This window comes from Pseudopipra pipra, chromosome 5, assembly GCF_036250125.1.
Source record: "Pseudopipra pipra isolate bDixPip1 chromosome 5, bDixPip1.hap1, whole genome shotgun sequence".
Classification (NCBI taxonomy): domain Eukaryota; kingdom Metazoa; phylum Chordata; class Aves; order Passeriformes; family Pipridae; genus Pseudopipra; species Pseudopipra pipra.
In genome coordinates this window covers 10,488,385-10,503,736 of record NC_087553.1, presented here as the reverse complement: position 1 = coordinate 10,503,736, position 15,352 = coordinate 10,488,385, and the positions used below count along the sequence as shown (strand labels likewise).

The 15,352-nt window shown below is 40.2% G+C and overlaps 1 long non-coding RNA gene across 1 annotated transcript in view; it reads right to left on the bottom strand.

Moving 5' to 3' along the window:
- LOC135415268 (uncharacterized) overlaps positions 1-15,114 on the bottom strand; it is a 42,975-nt gene extending 27,861 nt beyond the window's left edge. Inside the window, exons 1-5 of the long non-coding RNA XR_010431036.1 lie at positions 14,753-15,114; positions 14,298-14,591; positions 12,355-12,509; positions 5,655-5,810; positions 3,176-3,380 (exon numbers count right to left, since the gene is read on the bottom strand). This is a non-coding gene — a long non-coding RNA (uncharacterized LOC135415268). The remainder of the gene's footprint in view (positions 1-3,175; positions 3,381-5,654; positions 5,811-12,354; positions 12,510-14,297; positions 14,592-14,752) is intronic.
- Between the last annotated feature and the right edge of the window lie 238 nt (positions 15,115-15,352).

Sequence of the window (15,352 nt, the reverse complement as noted above, 5' to 3'; positions counted from 1 at the left end):
CTGGAGGGGAAATGGAACAGGAAGAACAGTGTGTGTGACTGCTTAAGACTCTAATCCTGGAGCATCCTCTTTCACTAGCTCCAAAAGTTCATGCATAATGCTCTCTCTGCACAGCCCAAGGGGATATGGCTGACAAATTCCAGGTGCAATGAAAACCTTTGGAAACCATCTCGAAAAAGCAAATCCTTCCAAGAATTCTGATTCTTGACCTCAGTTTTCCCTTGAGAAAGCCGAGCAATCACAGAAAGTACCTAAAAAAATTAATTAGGTTTCATTCTCCTGGTGTAAATAATGAGCAATAAGAAAATTACAATGGTTTCCAGCAGCTGAAATGAGTTTTGATCACAGGAGTTTTCTGTAACAGATAAGCCAGACACTGTTTTTGTCAGATGCATGGAGAACACAGTGACTGAAACAAAGTCCAGCTTTTAATATCCACTAACGTGTTTCAACAAAATTATTTCCTTTCTATCTATTTTGTTTTCAAGAGAAGTCTTGTGCTGTCCTGTGCTTGGTGCTAATATCCAGATTGTCAAACAGAGTTTTAAATAGAGCAGGGCGCTTCGAGCTGGATCCTAAAGCAGATGGGAGTCAACATAATTGTTAGAAAACGAGGCTGACACTCATGTTTCCTGACACATCTATAAGAGGGCAGACTGCAGCATTCTGCTCCTGCTGGAGAGCTGGGATTTGGGCCAGAGAGCTGCAATAGTCAGGTCAAGAGGACGTACAGGCAAAACGATGCCGCACAAGGGGAATACTGTGTGACTTCCACGAGCTAATGCAAACACAGGAACAATACCACTTCACTGCTATTATTCACCAGAAAAGGAATCTGGGCTTCTTTCCTCATATGCTGAACTTTTAGACTTTTCTCTCTGCTTATCAAAGCTCCAGGGATCCAGGACTCCCTACAGCTGGTGAAAGTCCTGCTATTTGCAATCCAGCAGTAACAGGATTGGAAGATTAATGTATTAACGAGTTTGGTGAAATACAGAACATTTTAACAATGGGAGGCCAAGTTCTTTTCCTTCATTCATTCATTATTTTAATCACAATCACTTTCTTGAACAAGCTGGAGAAAAGGCTAAGAATTCCATGTTCCAGTGTTTCACTACTGATTATCCCTTGCAGAAAATAATATAAGAGCCATGGTGTGTTTCTGTGGATATACAGGCCAGCTGTTTCATCAAGGCAGGAAGAAAACATGCTACACCAAAAATCTATTTTGTTCAGATACAGTTTGCCTCAGGAAACAATTTAGTGGGCAGAAAGTTCCTCCAGCTAACATGGCCTGCAGTGTTTAGAGATTGACTCTGACATGCTTCCCTTAACCAGGGACTCCCAGAGGAACTTTTCTACCATCACACTTCTTGCCATCTGCCTCGCAGTCACATGAGCGATGCATTCCTCCCATCGACCAAAATCCCTCTCTGTGCTCATAGTCTTTATGAGGACCAGATGTTCTTGGGCCTCACTAGACCAAAGCCATGCAGACACAGCTGGCAGGATTCTAATTAGGCATAAACAGCCATTTTCTCTTAAACAGCCATTCATCTTATGACCAACTGGTATGTTCAGACACCAAACTTTCAACTGGCTAGTTGACTTGCTTGAGTGTTAAGAAGAAGGTGGTGTATATGTCATAAAGTCTCTCCCTTCTGCAGGTGTCTGACCTTTAGGATACACACCAAGACCCCAAACACACACCATTGACTCAGACCCACACTTTTCTCTGTTAAAGCAATGCAGCTATACATCAGCTTCTCCAAATTCAACTCTGTGATCTTGGAGCTAGATCACCTTGTTACAGTTTTATCTCAGCATTATCTTACTATGAATGCTAAAAACACATGGACTTACAGAAAGTTTATCTGAGCAGGGCAATCTCTTGCCACTGATTATTCAAATTTTATTATTTCGAAGTTGACTTGGCATAACCCACTTCTGTTTGAAGAGGTTCCTGAACTCCACCAGAAGCCTCAGCTACTGCAGACCTCAGTCTTTCAGGTGAGGCAAGCCATCATGAGTGCATAAAATATACACTGAAACCCTTCCACAGGGCCATCTTAACCAAAATAATTTCATTGAAGCACTGCCTTTATTTAAAATGCTAATTATGTCCCTTCAGCTGCACTGAGAGTGTTCGAGAACCTGAGGGAGAGATGAGTGCCCAGTCAATTCCCTATCACAAATAAGCTTGTTTCAAGAGCATGCCAAATGCCCAAACTGCCAGGACCAGCCCTGGGACACCATCAGCAACCAGTTATGGAAATGGTCAGGCCACATATACTCCACTTACAACCACGTCAAGAGCCACAAGGAGCAGCTGAGAAATTTCTAACAATTCTAACTTTACTGCTTGATTTTTACACTGTGGAGAATCAGATCACAGGCTTCCCAAAATGCCATAAAAACTTTTTTAAATTTCAGAGCACCTAAGGACAGAGATAGGAGGATAACTCCTCTCTTGCATTAGTCTCATAAGCTGAGTCCAGCTGACTGCAGAACTCAGGCAGTCCTGTTGTTCTCCCCCCTGACATCCCAAGCCTTTGAACTAACTCAGCACAACTTTTGGCACATGGCACAAACCACAGGTATCTGCAAACCAAACCATCTGCCAGCAGGTACAATCCTTGATTTTCCTCTGAGGGACCGATTTTCAAAAATTTTCCAATATACTTTATTCCCTTTTTGAGTAAATAGTACCTAAAAACCAGATAGGCAATGGCTTTGAATAGATCTTGCTTTTCTGAAAACGAACACCTTGGTTTCTTATTGCATCTCATTTCTTCCAGCCATTTATTCAGTTGCTTTTGCTGTTCTAGTATTATTTATATTGGGAAAAGTACAAAGAAAGGCATAAAAGCAGAACAGCAAAGCCTGTTAAACCCACATCCGACAGGTGTAAATGCCTGGATGAAATTTAAGGAACTGAAGAATTAGGACCAGAGTGCTCAAGTCCTGAATAAAACAGGAACAAGAGCTGGCCGGATGATGTTCCAGCACTACATTTTTCCACTGGGAAATGACTCTCACTGAAATGTTCCACTGGAATGACTTGGTTCAGAGAGAGGATCAGCTTGAAAGCTGACTTCGTCCTTACCCTTAATCCCCGAATTCTTCCTCACCGTGTGACAGGGAGCTGAAAGCCTGTAAGCAAGCACAGACCTACCTCCAGCTTTTTCACAGGCTGGCTTCACTGGTGCTGCCTCTCAAAGTGATCTGGGATCCCAAGCTTCACTGTGGATGAGCCTAGGCCCTGCCAGCTTCTTGGCAGATTGCTGTGAGCTGGGGAATCATCCAGACAGGAGCCTCTCCACATGGCTACTCCTTCGCTTTTTTTTCCCCAAAGATCGGGGGTGGCTGCAGGATGGACACTTCAAAAAAAGACAGGTAATATTAGCTCCATGCAAGTGCAGTTTTAAAACCTCCAAACCTTTATCAAACAGAAAATTCCATGATTGCTCTACTCTAGCAGGAAAAAAACCAAGAGTCCCTCACTCTGTCACAGACGCAGAGATGGCAAATTTTGAGTGGATGGGTACACAGGAAACACCTTTTCCAGTGGAAGCTCCACTAACTGGGGAGATTTCTTACCTGTTGCAAGCCATCTTTCAACCATGGCTATAAGAGAGCTGCAAAGTGGGAACATGGGGTGCAGGACACAGAAAATTTGCCCACTCATAACTTGGCAGCTGCCAATTGCTGCCAGCGACCTGTCGCTCAGCCCACACTGGAGCAGGGCCAGTGCTGCTCATCCTTTTAAGAAGATGTGACATGAAAACAGGACACAAAAAGCCAAAACCATTCTGCCTTCTGTAGGTGAGGCTGAGGAGTGACCCTGAACTTAAAGAAAAAAAAGATGCTTGTGAAGTGAAAAAGGCTTCTGTGTTAATTTGAACTTTGCAGGTAATTGCAGGCAGTCTGAATTCCATTTCAAGGTTAGAGGAGTTTGCATAAATTATTCTGCTTTAAGAGAGATCAGAATAAACATCATTTAAAGAACTTAACTATTTATGATTGGAAAGAAGCCTGTTTGTTAATTGTTAACTGATGAACTGAATCCTGCGTAAGGTCACATTTTGAAATAAGATATGGAAAAGCAGTAAAGCAGACTTAACAGCCCTAGGATGTTAAAATCAAAACAAAAAGGAAAAAATATATGGAAGTAACTCAGGGTTATTGTATGAGGAGGACAAGTGGAATACAATAAAGTTTTTATACTATGTTTTCCTTTCATGTTAAAGTAATCACCTACTAATTAGCTCATGTGATGAGCTATTACCATCAAATATGCCCACATCCCAGATTTATGGCTGGCAAAGAATTCTTCCTTCTCTTGTAACATTTGGAAAGTTGCATAAACATTGACTAATATGAATCTGGTATTGAAAGGGAGTCCTGGGTAATGAGCAGGGCTTGGAAAAGTGCTTGCTTTGAATGGTGTTTGGGGAGAAGAAAACACTCCCAAGCAAGCAAGAAATCCAAGCAAAGAATGTGTTCAAGAGGCTCAAATATTCTTCTCTCTCCCTGCTGATGACTTGGCTAACATAGACAACAAAGATTATATTTTCCCTGCAAGACATAGAACAGATTATTTCGTGATAAGAAATTGCACCAGCTGAGGACCTTGTTGAGAGAGAGAAAAAAAGAAAGCAGCAGAGCTGAGATCTTAAAATCAACCCCCTAAATCTTTGGCTGAGATGATTCTAGTCCTTCTAAGGAGGACCAAACAAAAAGCCTTTCTAAAACCTTTCTGTGGTTATTATTGTTATTGCTTCAAATCAGAAGTGGAGGACTGAAACTGTGGCCCAATTCTGGACGTTATTGGAAAGGAAATAGTGAAGTGGATTCATGCTAATGATACAGAGGAGAATTTTATTCTTTCTTTTTGTATGGATTCATTTTCTGGCTTTACCAAACACAGTTTACCTTCCCCTGACAAAATTTGTTTTCTGTCTGCATGTGCAAGAGGCCCCAGGGAGGATGTGCTTATTTATTTCAGGTTTCTGTGCAAGGGCTCAATCTGATTTAGAACACACTTGGGAGGCAGCCTAAATATTTTGAATCTGACCATTTTTGCTGTCATTAACCACCTGAAAGCTTATAATTACAATGACAGACATCTGTCCAAATCAGATGTTATTTCCTTTCAGGAAGTTATCTTACCATCAGAGGGAATACATTTAAATCAAATGAAAACATCCCCACGCAATTCTGTATCAGTACAGACAGGATCCAGCATCATCTTCCTACCTCATCCCTGTGGATTGATGTAGTAATAAAGAGGATCAGTAAACTGCTTTTGCATCTTCTCCAGTCTTGCTAGAGTCTTGTCTTCTCTCAGAGTCCAAGGGAACTGTAATCTTGGATAATTTTTCCTAGGTAGAGAAGAATTTTTTTTTAGATTTTTTTTTTTTTGCAGTTAACCCTCTGCCTGGGTCACAGTTTCATTGCTGAGGATATTTTGACATAAAGAAAGGCTTCTGTCTGGCTCCCTGACAAACTTAGTCCAAGATGGAAAGACAACACAATGAAGGGCAGAGACACTCAAGGTGGCTCTCTGTGTGAGCTAACAGAGGAACCAGAAACAGGGCTGGCTTACAGCTGAACTCTCTGCTTGGAAATGGAATGCTGGATGGAATACTCACCTGAGCTGCTGTTGGTAACTCAGTGTCTCTGTGCTGTACTCCCTTGCTCAACGTGGACATGGAAAAGGAGAAACAACCTTCCTTCAAATGCTGCATTACCAGATTTAGTGTTCCAATGGCACTTCCACCCTCCAGCTGGTCTTTGAGTTGAGATCTCTACGGAGCAGGAGAGCGTGTCCTTGAACAACATATTCCCCCAGGGCATCAGATAAAATCCCAACTCCCCTGCCCTTAGAAAGCCCTCTCATAAGGTATCATCTCACAGGTCAGAAGCACTGGCAGCCGGTGGTGAATAAATCATACCCTATAATCTCTTTAATACAAGTCTTGCTCCTACCTCCCAATAAGAGAAAACATTGTGTTTCCTTTCATAAGACATGCACGGAAGTGTGCCATTCATAAAAAGATTCAATTAAACATATGAAGCATATCCTGCTGTGACCCACATTTTCAGTAACAATGTGATCTTCTTTCTTTTGTGGCAGTGGGACTTGTTCAGGTAACTTTTGGTTTTGATTTTATTGTTCTATTTAAAACACACAATTCACCTCATTCAGAAAACCTGCTCAAATCTCTAGGACTACTTCTAAAAATGCGAAATAATTCTCCAGTGCAAAAGTAGTAAATAGAACAATTTATTTGAATAGAGGCAGTCAAATCACTTTTTTTTTTTTTTTTCTCCTTGAAGCAGCAAAAAACCCTCCCTTTTCTTCCTCTGTAATGGAAAATATAGAGGAATTTTGCTTTAGGCCAATTAGATCAAAAGGAATAATGGTGAAATCGTTCACGAGAGAAAGATCCTCCTCGCACAGGCTTTTATCTTCTAAATAATTATATTCATGTCTGAATGTAAAAAACTGCAATGTTATTTCAAGAGCTGGTGTTTGCAGAAGTATTCTAAACATCTTTTGCTGTCTTTGATTTCAACAGTCTGAAACAGGACACTGAGCAAATGAAGGAAACTGATTCACCACAACAAGGGAGTCCAACATCATTGCCTTGAGAGAATAATCCCCAAATATACTACCTCACCTTCATATTCATCTCTTGCACAGTTTGAAATCACAGAAGTAGTTATGTCACTGTCATGGAAAAACGTTATCCTAAGCAAATAGATTTCACTGAAAATAGCCAAAGCAATTACCGACCATTTATCTTTCTAATGCTTTTTCTGAAGAACAGGATCATTTAATTAGGAAATTAGATTGAATCCTGGCTCACTGAAGTCAATGGGAGTCTGCTACTCACTCCACTGGTGCCAGGGTTTAATCTTCAGATTTCCAAAGGACTGTCTATCTGCTGAAACTTGAACAAGTACTTCAGTATACTGCTGCAGCAGCTCATTAAACTCCACTTTCTTTATCAAGTTCTACAGAACTTTTTGTGGGGGCAAAAAAAGACAAAGGAATTTCTAGAAATAGGAAGTTGTTTCCTGTCTAATTCCCTATTGAATGCTATCGTCCTGCTTTCAACTGCACAGAGAAACTGGAAGCAATGTCTTTTTGGTAGGTTCTTACCATCTCAAATCAACTAAAGGATTTAGCCTGTTTCTGTGGAAGATGCCACAGTCTTAACTGACACACACCTACTACACTAGCACAACAGCAGAGCATGCACAGACAGAAAGCCAAGAGCTTCTAATAAATAAAGATGCTGAAACACCTCTCCTGTGCAATTCAGACTATCAGAAGCAGCTCTAACTTACTCTGCTCTCCCATCACAGCTTTCCACATGGAAAAAAAAAAAAAAGCCTAATGCCAGGTCACCGTTCTCATCTGCTCGTTACAAAATGTCCTTCAGGTACTGCAGGTATATGTTTAAGAGCTCTCCCAGAGCTGCAGGCTGAAAGTCACATTGTCAGCAGTGATGACACACTAGCACAACACAACTTTGTTTATGTAGAGGTGAAGTTCACTGTGCTGGAGATGGAGTTTTCCCGAAGGACAGTCAAAAAATTGTCACAGAAGCTAAAGGCAAGTCTTACCACATCCCAACCTGTATGCAGAGCACATTTCTTTAACCTTTCCTTTTTCTGTTTCTACAACAAGAATACAGTTTTGGGTTGATTTGAAGCAGAACCCCCAGGAAATGGTACAAACAACAGCATGCACACTCACCCTCCAGGGCAAAAGCTGAGAGACTAAACAACATGTAACAGACATTTGCTGCATCCCTCCTCACAGCCTGCAGCACACTCAGGGGCTGGCACGTGCAGAAGCCATGGGGGCACACAGCACCCTGCTCCTGTTCAGCCCACACTGAAGTTATTGACTTAGAACCCACACTCATTGCCCAGAAGGAGGATTTAATACTAAAATGCTCTGATGTTAAGATAAGTGAGCGTTATTAAAAGAAGCCATACTGGTTTTGGTCGTAAGTCACACAGCAACTGCCTCACATCACAAGTACATCCCAGAAGAAAGGATCAAGCATGAAGCCACTCCGTTTTTCCAAACCTCTTTGGCAAGTTCCTTCAGTGAGCACCAAAGACTTCTACTCTTGCACTGCAAATGTAGCACCAAAAACCTGTGCTTGGGGGAACAAAGCCTAAATACCTGTGGGCATATGATTACCTGACATGTGTACAACAAATGAAACAAAGCATAGCTATTATGAAATATCTGTTAGCATAAGTCCAGGTACTACTGGTGTTGGAAAGTGTAATAAAACCAGATCAATTTCTAGCAGAACTAAAACAACATCTTTGAAATTATGTCATAGTATTATTAAAAATGCATTAAATATTAAGAAAAAAACAACAACCCTCATTGAAGTGACATTTCAGTGTACATAGCCTAAATCTCAACAATAACAAAAGGTGAATGGCAATTCAGTCACAAACCATTCCTATAATGCCATATTGTTGACACTGGGTGTTGTGAGCAAATCTCAGCACTATCTTATCAATTTTTGTTCACTGTTGCTGTGAATTAAATGAAAAGATTAGTACAAAAGGCTATGGCAAAGACCTATTACACATCTCAGTTGAACCAAGACACATGGGAAATGCTTGCTGGAGTTTATTTTCAAAAAATGAGCATCTATAAAATTAACGAGTGAGGTCTTGGGGAAAAAATATAGTTTATTGCCCTCAGAGGTCTGGAAGAATCTGCTGGAGGAAGACTTCATTTCCCAGCATAGCCCATGGCTAAAAGTCTCCAAAAACCTGACACCAAAGAAATCATCTGCCGTTTGTGGGAGCTTCATGCAGCACTTTGCATGCTGAGCAGGTTAAAGGCTGCTCCCAGCAGAAAAACATGTCCTGCCACATGGACACCCCTGGAGCATGGTGGGGGTCCTGGAACAGAGAGTCAGTTTGCTTGAGAATGGAAAACCAACCCAAGAGATTGTTGAGCCTGCTCCAGCATTTACAGCACCACAGTTAAACTCTGTGAAATTTGCTATCATGAATTTCATTTTCCAGAACCAGTTTAAGTTTCCACAAAATGGGAGAAATAACTTAGTTTTTTTTTTGCTTCTCTGCTTAGCTAACATTCAAATTAAACTATGTGAACACAAAAAAATCAGTCTTTAGGGCCTTTTATACCATTTTCACTGTCTTTTTGAAACACAGGCACTCACCATCAGCCAGTAACTACTATATATGTATGTATAATTGCAACTATGCTCTTTGCTAGTCAGTATTTTAAGGTTATCTACACCATTAATCCTGCTTCATGTTTTATTAAACTACCATTCTCTTCCACCAAAAACTGTTATGTTGATCTCCTAAACCCCTTCTGGCTCCAGCTGTAATTCTCTTCCACAATGGATTTAGTCTGTTGCTCATCATAACAGCACCAAGTACACTTGCTTTAATAAAAATAGGAATGAATTAGTCTTTAGTTAGCAATTGCTCTGAAGGGCAAGGTAATGAATAGCTAAACAGCCATGAGTATATAACCATTCATGTAAAATGAATAGTGTGGGCTAGCTGCTTGAAATCCTTATTAAACCTTTACTTGTTTTATCCCAGTATCAACAGAACGAGGCAGAGTAGTCAACTAAGCTTTTGTAAGAATGATTTCTACCACAGGCATAACGCAGCCCCTTAACATTTCAAGATAAAGCATCAATTCAAGCTACAGAAAAAACAAGCCATTTTATTTGACTTCTCTGGCTTAGGGTTTGGCCTTCTCTTCAGGTGAAGGACATCACTACTGCAGCCTGAGGCATTGCAGCCCTTGGTCCTGCTCGCAGTAATGTCAGTGCAGCACTTTGCAGACAGCAATAAATACACACTGGGGACAGATGAGGCAGGGGGAATAAAGAGCTGCTACCCAACCTGCCAGATACCTTGCTTTTAAACTCAGATACTACCTTTGGCTCAGGAACTATAACACTGCCTTGTTCTTTTTTCCCATCTTCTATTGCCACTACTGTTGCTGTCAGAGACAACAGGCAGGACTAGATGGATCTGGCCCAGTTATGTCATTCTTGTTCAACATGAAGTTTCATTGGCAAACTCAAAATGCAGAAGAAACCCTACTTTTTCTATATAATTGTTAGCATGAGTCAACAGCAGCTCTCATCAGGTATCTAGGGGTCTGACATCTTTATTCACTAACTCTGTCTCTAGGGCCTGTAGTGCTAAAACAAGAGTGATCATTTTGCCAGTTAAGATTTTTTACTATTGTATTGGGATTTTTAGTGAGTCATACAGCACTGACACCAAAGCAGAGTCTCAGCTTAAACTCTGCATCATGAATTCTGGTTAATTAAGAGGTAAGGTTATTGCCTCACTATTCCTAGTCAAAATCAAGCGTGCAACAGTAAATAATCCCTCATTGGAAAGGCTAAGTATTAGTGATCAAAGAAGCACAGCATCATTTAAAAACTCTGCATTAGACAGAGGGCAGCAAACCAAACCAGAAATAATACCCCTCAAACATCCAAAGCACTTATCCCCAGAGAGAAGAGCTGGGAGCTTATTTACATTTGTATTTTAAATACCACAGCAGCAGGTGATGCAAGTCTCCAAAAATGTGTTTGTTTGGATTAGAAATAGGAACCTAGGCTTAGAGTAAGAAATAAACAAACAAATAAAATAGGGAGAGAAGTCATCAATGCCTGTGACTGAAGGAAGACAGCAATAGTTGAGTAACTCCATGAAAACCATACCATGAAGCTGTTAGGGCTCCAAGTCAGAACAGATAGGGTGGAAAGACACTGATGAGAGCTTGCCAGCACAGAGTAGCCTGATATTGAGGTATAAGCCTGTCTCCCCAGCTTTGTGTCAGAATCCAAAAGCAGCAATCCACTGAACTCTGTGGACTTTAGGCCCTCCATCTGTAATAGCAAGAATATGCCTGCAGTGCCTCTAGAAAGAAAATTTAGTGTTTAGCTGACTACCCAGTTTTTGAGCTACAACGAGGATTACAATTTTATAAGATTCATTTTTCTCCAAGTATTTCAGCTCTTTCAGCTGGAACTTGACCTTAAGTCTTACTTATTTACCTCTTGTATGTTATTAAGCCTTCTCAACATTGTGAGGAAAAGGAGGATTGAGTGCCCAGCCATCACAGTAATACTGACAACAACCACCACTCCATGCACACTAGCACATCACAGACCTAAGAACATCCAGGTCTAAAAAGACCACAACCTGAAAAGTGTTTCCTGCAAAATTGACACAAAACCTGTTATTGAATGATGCTGAATTTTGAAAAGAAGTGCTGCATGGCAGGCACAGAGGAATACAGATTGCTTATACATGTTTCAGGAACAAACCAAGAAATGCCAGGCCTTATTTTTATGAGATTATTACAAAAACTGAGGTAATCCTCCTTATCCATATGCTATTTTGCTGTATTGGAGATTTGTTCATTCCTTGAATAACGTGTCTTGTTCTGTCTGTTCCAGCTTAGAACCTTGTTCTAAGTTCTATTAGTCTTGAAGAACCATCTCAAACCTTTTCTATAAATGTATTTTTCTTATGAAGCTGAATGAAACAGAAAAAAAATTCAAGATCTGACTTGTCTTTCCCTATTTGAAGTCACTCTGTACTTCAGATCTCTCAAAGTGTATGTCACAGGCCTTTGAGAACATAGCCTGAGTCTTCTGTGCAGAACTGTCAGTTCAGTACATTCCAAAGAATTTTGTAACACTGAAATATTTGAGTTGAAAGAGCTCTGTAAAGATAGAGGCGACATTTTAATTTTAGATCTACCTAAATTAGGCAGACCTGTCATTGTCCAACGCAATCTTTAAACAATTTAAACATCTGAATTAAAAACAACTGCTGTATAAATCCGTATTTAAATACAAACTACACATTTGGTAGGAATGTTGAATAACTTTTGGCAATGCAAACTCAACAGAAGAATATCTAAAATACAGACTATAAACACAGACTTCCTTTCCTTTTCTTGATTTCAGTTGCCATTTCATTTTCTGATCAGCCAGGCTTGTCAGATACTCTCTTTTTATTCCACATCATGCCCATACATTTATTTCAGACAGACGTTTTTCTCTTTTGTGCTCAGTCAATAAAACATAAACACATTTTATCAAAAATGAAAAACCTTTAATCAAACATGAGAGGCCAACAAAATCCTCCTCTTAGTCTGTCTCTTTGATCCTCAGCAATTTCATCTTCCAGAACTCTTTTTTTATTTATCTAGCACAAAGCACAGTGTTCCTCATCTGTGTACACATGTGAATCCACACATATATTTGTGAAAATTAAAAGCAGTCTTACCAGCAGAACTGAGCAGGAAAAAAGTGTTTCAGAAGCTCACAGATTCTTTGCAAATAATTGTGGTCTCTGGATGAAAGCTTCTTTTTTCACCCATATCTCGGTGTTAGTGGTTTCCATGACAACTTTTTCTCAGTTTTCCACTATTTCCAGTAGGTCTGTGAATTAAAGTTTACATATGTTATTATTCAAAGATTATCTTTAGTTTTTGATGAACCCTCTAAAGCCTTCTTAGCAGAAGCTGTTATGACAATAACATTGGAGAAGTGTTCAAGAGTTGATTTTGACAAAAATATCACACACTTTTTGACCAAAAAAAAAAAAAAAGAGAGAGAAGAGAAAGAACAGTGACAACTTATGTAAACACACATTTGTTATCTTGCAGCCTCAGCAGCCTAACCAGAACATATCATGGTATCATTCAAGCATATTAAGAGGAGAAATACTTTGAAGACAATCATCCAGGAGAGAGATGTCTCTGACAGTAATTTGAGCCACAGCAATCAAAACTAAAACTACTGCAGTTTCTCTGGTTTGTAGTCAAAAAGCTCATGAATACTTTAAGTTTCACAAAGTACTCCCCTCGAGCCACAAAATCAGCTTTCATTCTCCCGAGCTCATAATGGGTTGGCTCACAAAAGTACCTCAGCTTTCAAATCAGTGAAGAAAAAAGTACATTCAGAAAGGACCTTCTGAACAAAATAATGGAGATTTCAACATGGGCAAACAATTATGCAACTTCATTCATTATATGACAAGACATTTTTTTTCCATTTCCTGCAGAAGGTGGTTGGAAGAGATTTGTTGCCATAAAGCAACTTAAGCTTCCAAAGGTGATGACTAAGGAAAAAGTTCTGCCCTGGTAGAAAAGGTGAGATATTCAAGGAGGAACAGGGCAACCCAACCACCGAAATTCTCAGGAGAGGCCCAACTTCACTTCTGTTCAGATGCAGCTCTTGTCATGACAAATGTCATTCTGCAGTGGGATATCCCACAAATATAAGACGTGAGGTTGGGGTTTGGGGGATAGGGTAGGTTTGGTTTTTGGTAGCTAGTTTGGGCAGATTTTTTGTGGGGTTTTTTTTGGTTTTTTTTGAAGTGGAACATTTGATGTGCTGTGCAATTCAGATTGGCTTGAATAAAAACATGACCCTGTAAAGCATTTAAAATTGGCAGGCAGGCTGGGGTGAGCATTCAGGCAGCACAGCTGGGTGCCTGAAAAGGGAGAATCCAATCAGCAGTGATTGCACATGGATAAATCCTGTGAAGATGAGGAAAAAAAATACTGGCAATTTTCTACCCTGCTTAGAACAGGGAAATAAAAATCTTGCACTGACCTCAAGGGGAACAGTAACATTTAGAGATTCAAACTTGAAAGGGCAAAATATTTTCTCTTATGTTTGGTGCTCGACTTCTCTCAGGAACCATTTGGATGTATGAACTGGAGAAAGGAATGAAAGCACAACTGGGAAAGCCTCAGATAGTGCCCAACTGTGCACATCTGTGACTATGCACACAGCTATGCAGTGTCTCATTTAGCCAAACCTCTTTTTGAAACTGAACATGAAGATAAACCAATACAAAGCCAGACCAAAGTGGAGAGTTTCAAGTTTTCTAAAATCTGAAATAACAAGAGTTTCAAACCTGAAATGGCAGCAGGCATTGCCATGGGGCAATGCTATTTGCTTGGTGTGCATTAGATACACCAGAGGTACACAGACAAAGAGCTCTGGTCACACAAGAATGGCAGGACAACAGTTTCTCCAGCCAGAACCATCCAAACAGGTCTTAGGGGCATTCAAAGTGTTTTAACACTACTCAGTTCTTTAATTCCTGTGCATTGGGAAATGAAGAAGATTACAGCATTGTCCAACTAATTCAGCGTCTTTATGCATCAGAACTACGTCAGTTCTTAGGGTGAATGTCTGAGGAGGGATTTTTATTACCTGGTTGGAGTTGCACTTAGGCTGTTTCCAGGAAAAGTCCTTAAATTCGAGTGCAGTACCACAAGGATGCTGTTCAGTGCTTGCAGTTTTCCCCTTCAGTCCAAAGATAGAACACAACTGTAGGGGCTCTGAGGGTCCTTCCTTTTACCTTTGCCATAGATGCTTTTCGACCTTTATCAGAGAGGCCACTGATTATGTTCTGCCTCTTCTGTTGTTTTGATTGTCCTTGAATCCAAGCCAAGCTCCTCTTCCAATCCTCAGGGCACCTCTGTGCTATTATTTACATTTGGGAGCCTAAGCAGAGACCAAGCCCCGTGTTTTCAGTGCCTAACAAGTCAGTCAGACTATTTGACTTTATAAGTCAAGGTAGTTACCCTGGTAAGCAGAAAGCACTCAATGGTCTATCCCTGAGCACTACAAGGGGGAAGGGAATTGAACTGAACTCACTCACTGACCATCATTTCTCCTCTGGACAATATCTAGTTCCAGCTGCAGATAATGGACAGATGGTCAGAGATTGCATGATTCTCCTCTTAGGTGAGTCTGTTCACAAGTGAGCATTGCAATGAGGTTGTGTGGCTTTCTCTGGATGCCACCAAATTCTGTTCCTTCTCCTTTGGGGAAATTCACTGTCCAGTCAACAGCAACAAAGGAAGACCCTCATCCTCTGAAGAGCTTCCTCTCGGTAAGATCCTGGCCATGAGTATTTAAAATCTTCCTGAAGCAAAGAAAAGGTTGCTGTTATAAACCATTGCTAATTTTGGTATCATTATACTGATTTTAAATGCCATGCAGTGAACTACTAACTGGGTATTGAGTTCCCTCTGCACTGTACATACACATCATGGGAATCCTGTTCCTTTCTGTAACAGCAAAAGGGATTTCTTTAAAGAGTCTGTTTCAGCTCATTATCCAACATGACATATATATTATACAGAAATTATATAGTTATATGTTATTTTTACATATATTTATATATATTATTCTAAATTATATATATCATATATTGCATTTTATGAAGTATTCAAAGAGGCAAGGTGTCTTGATCTGGACAA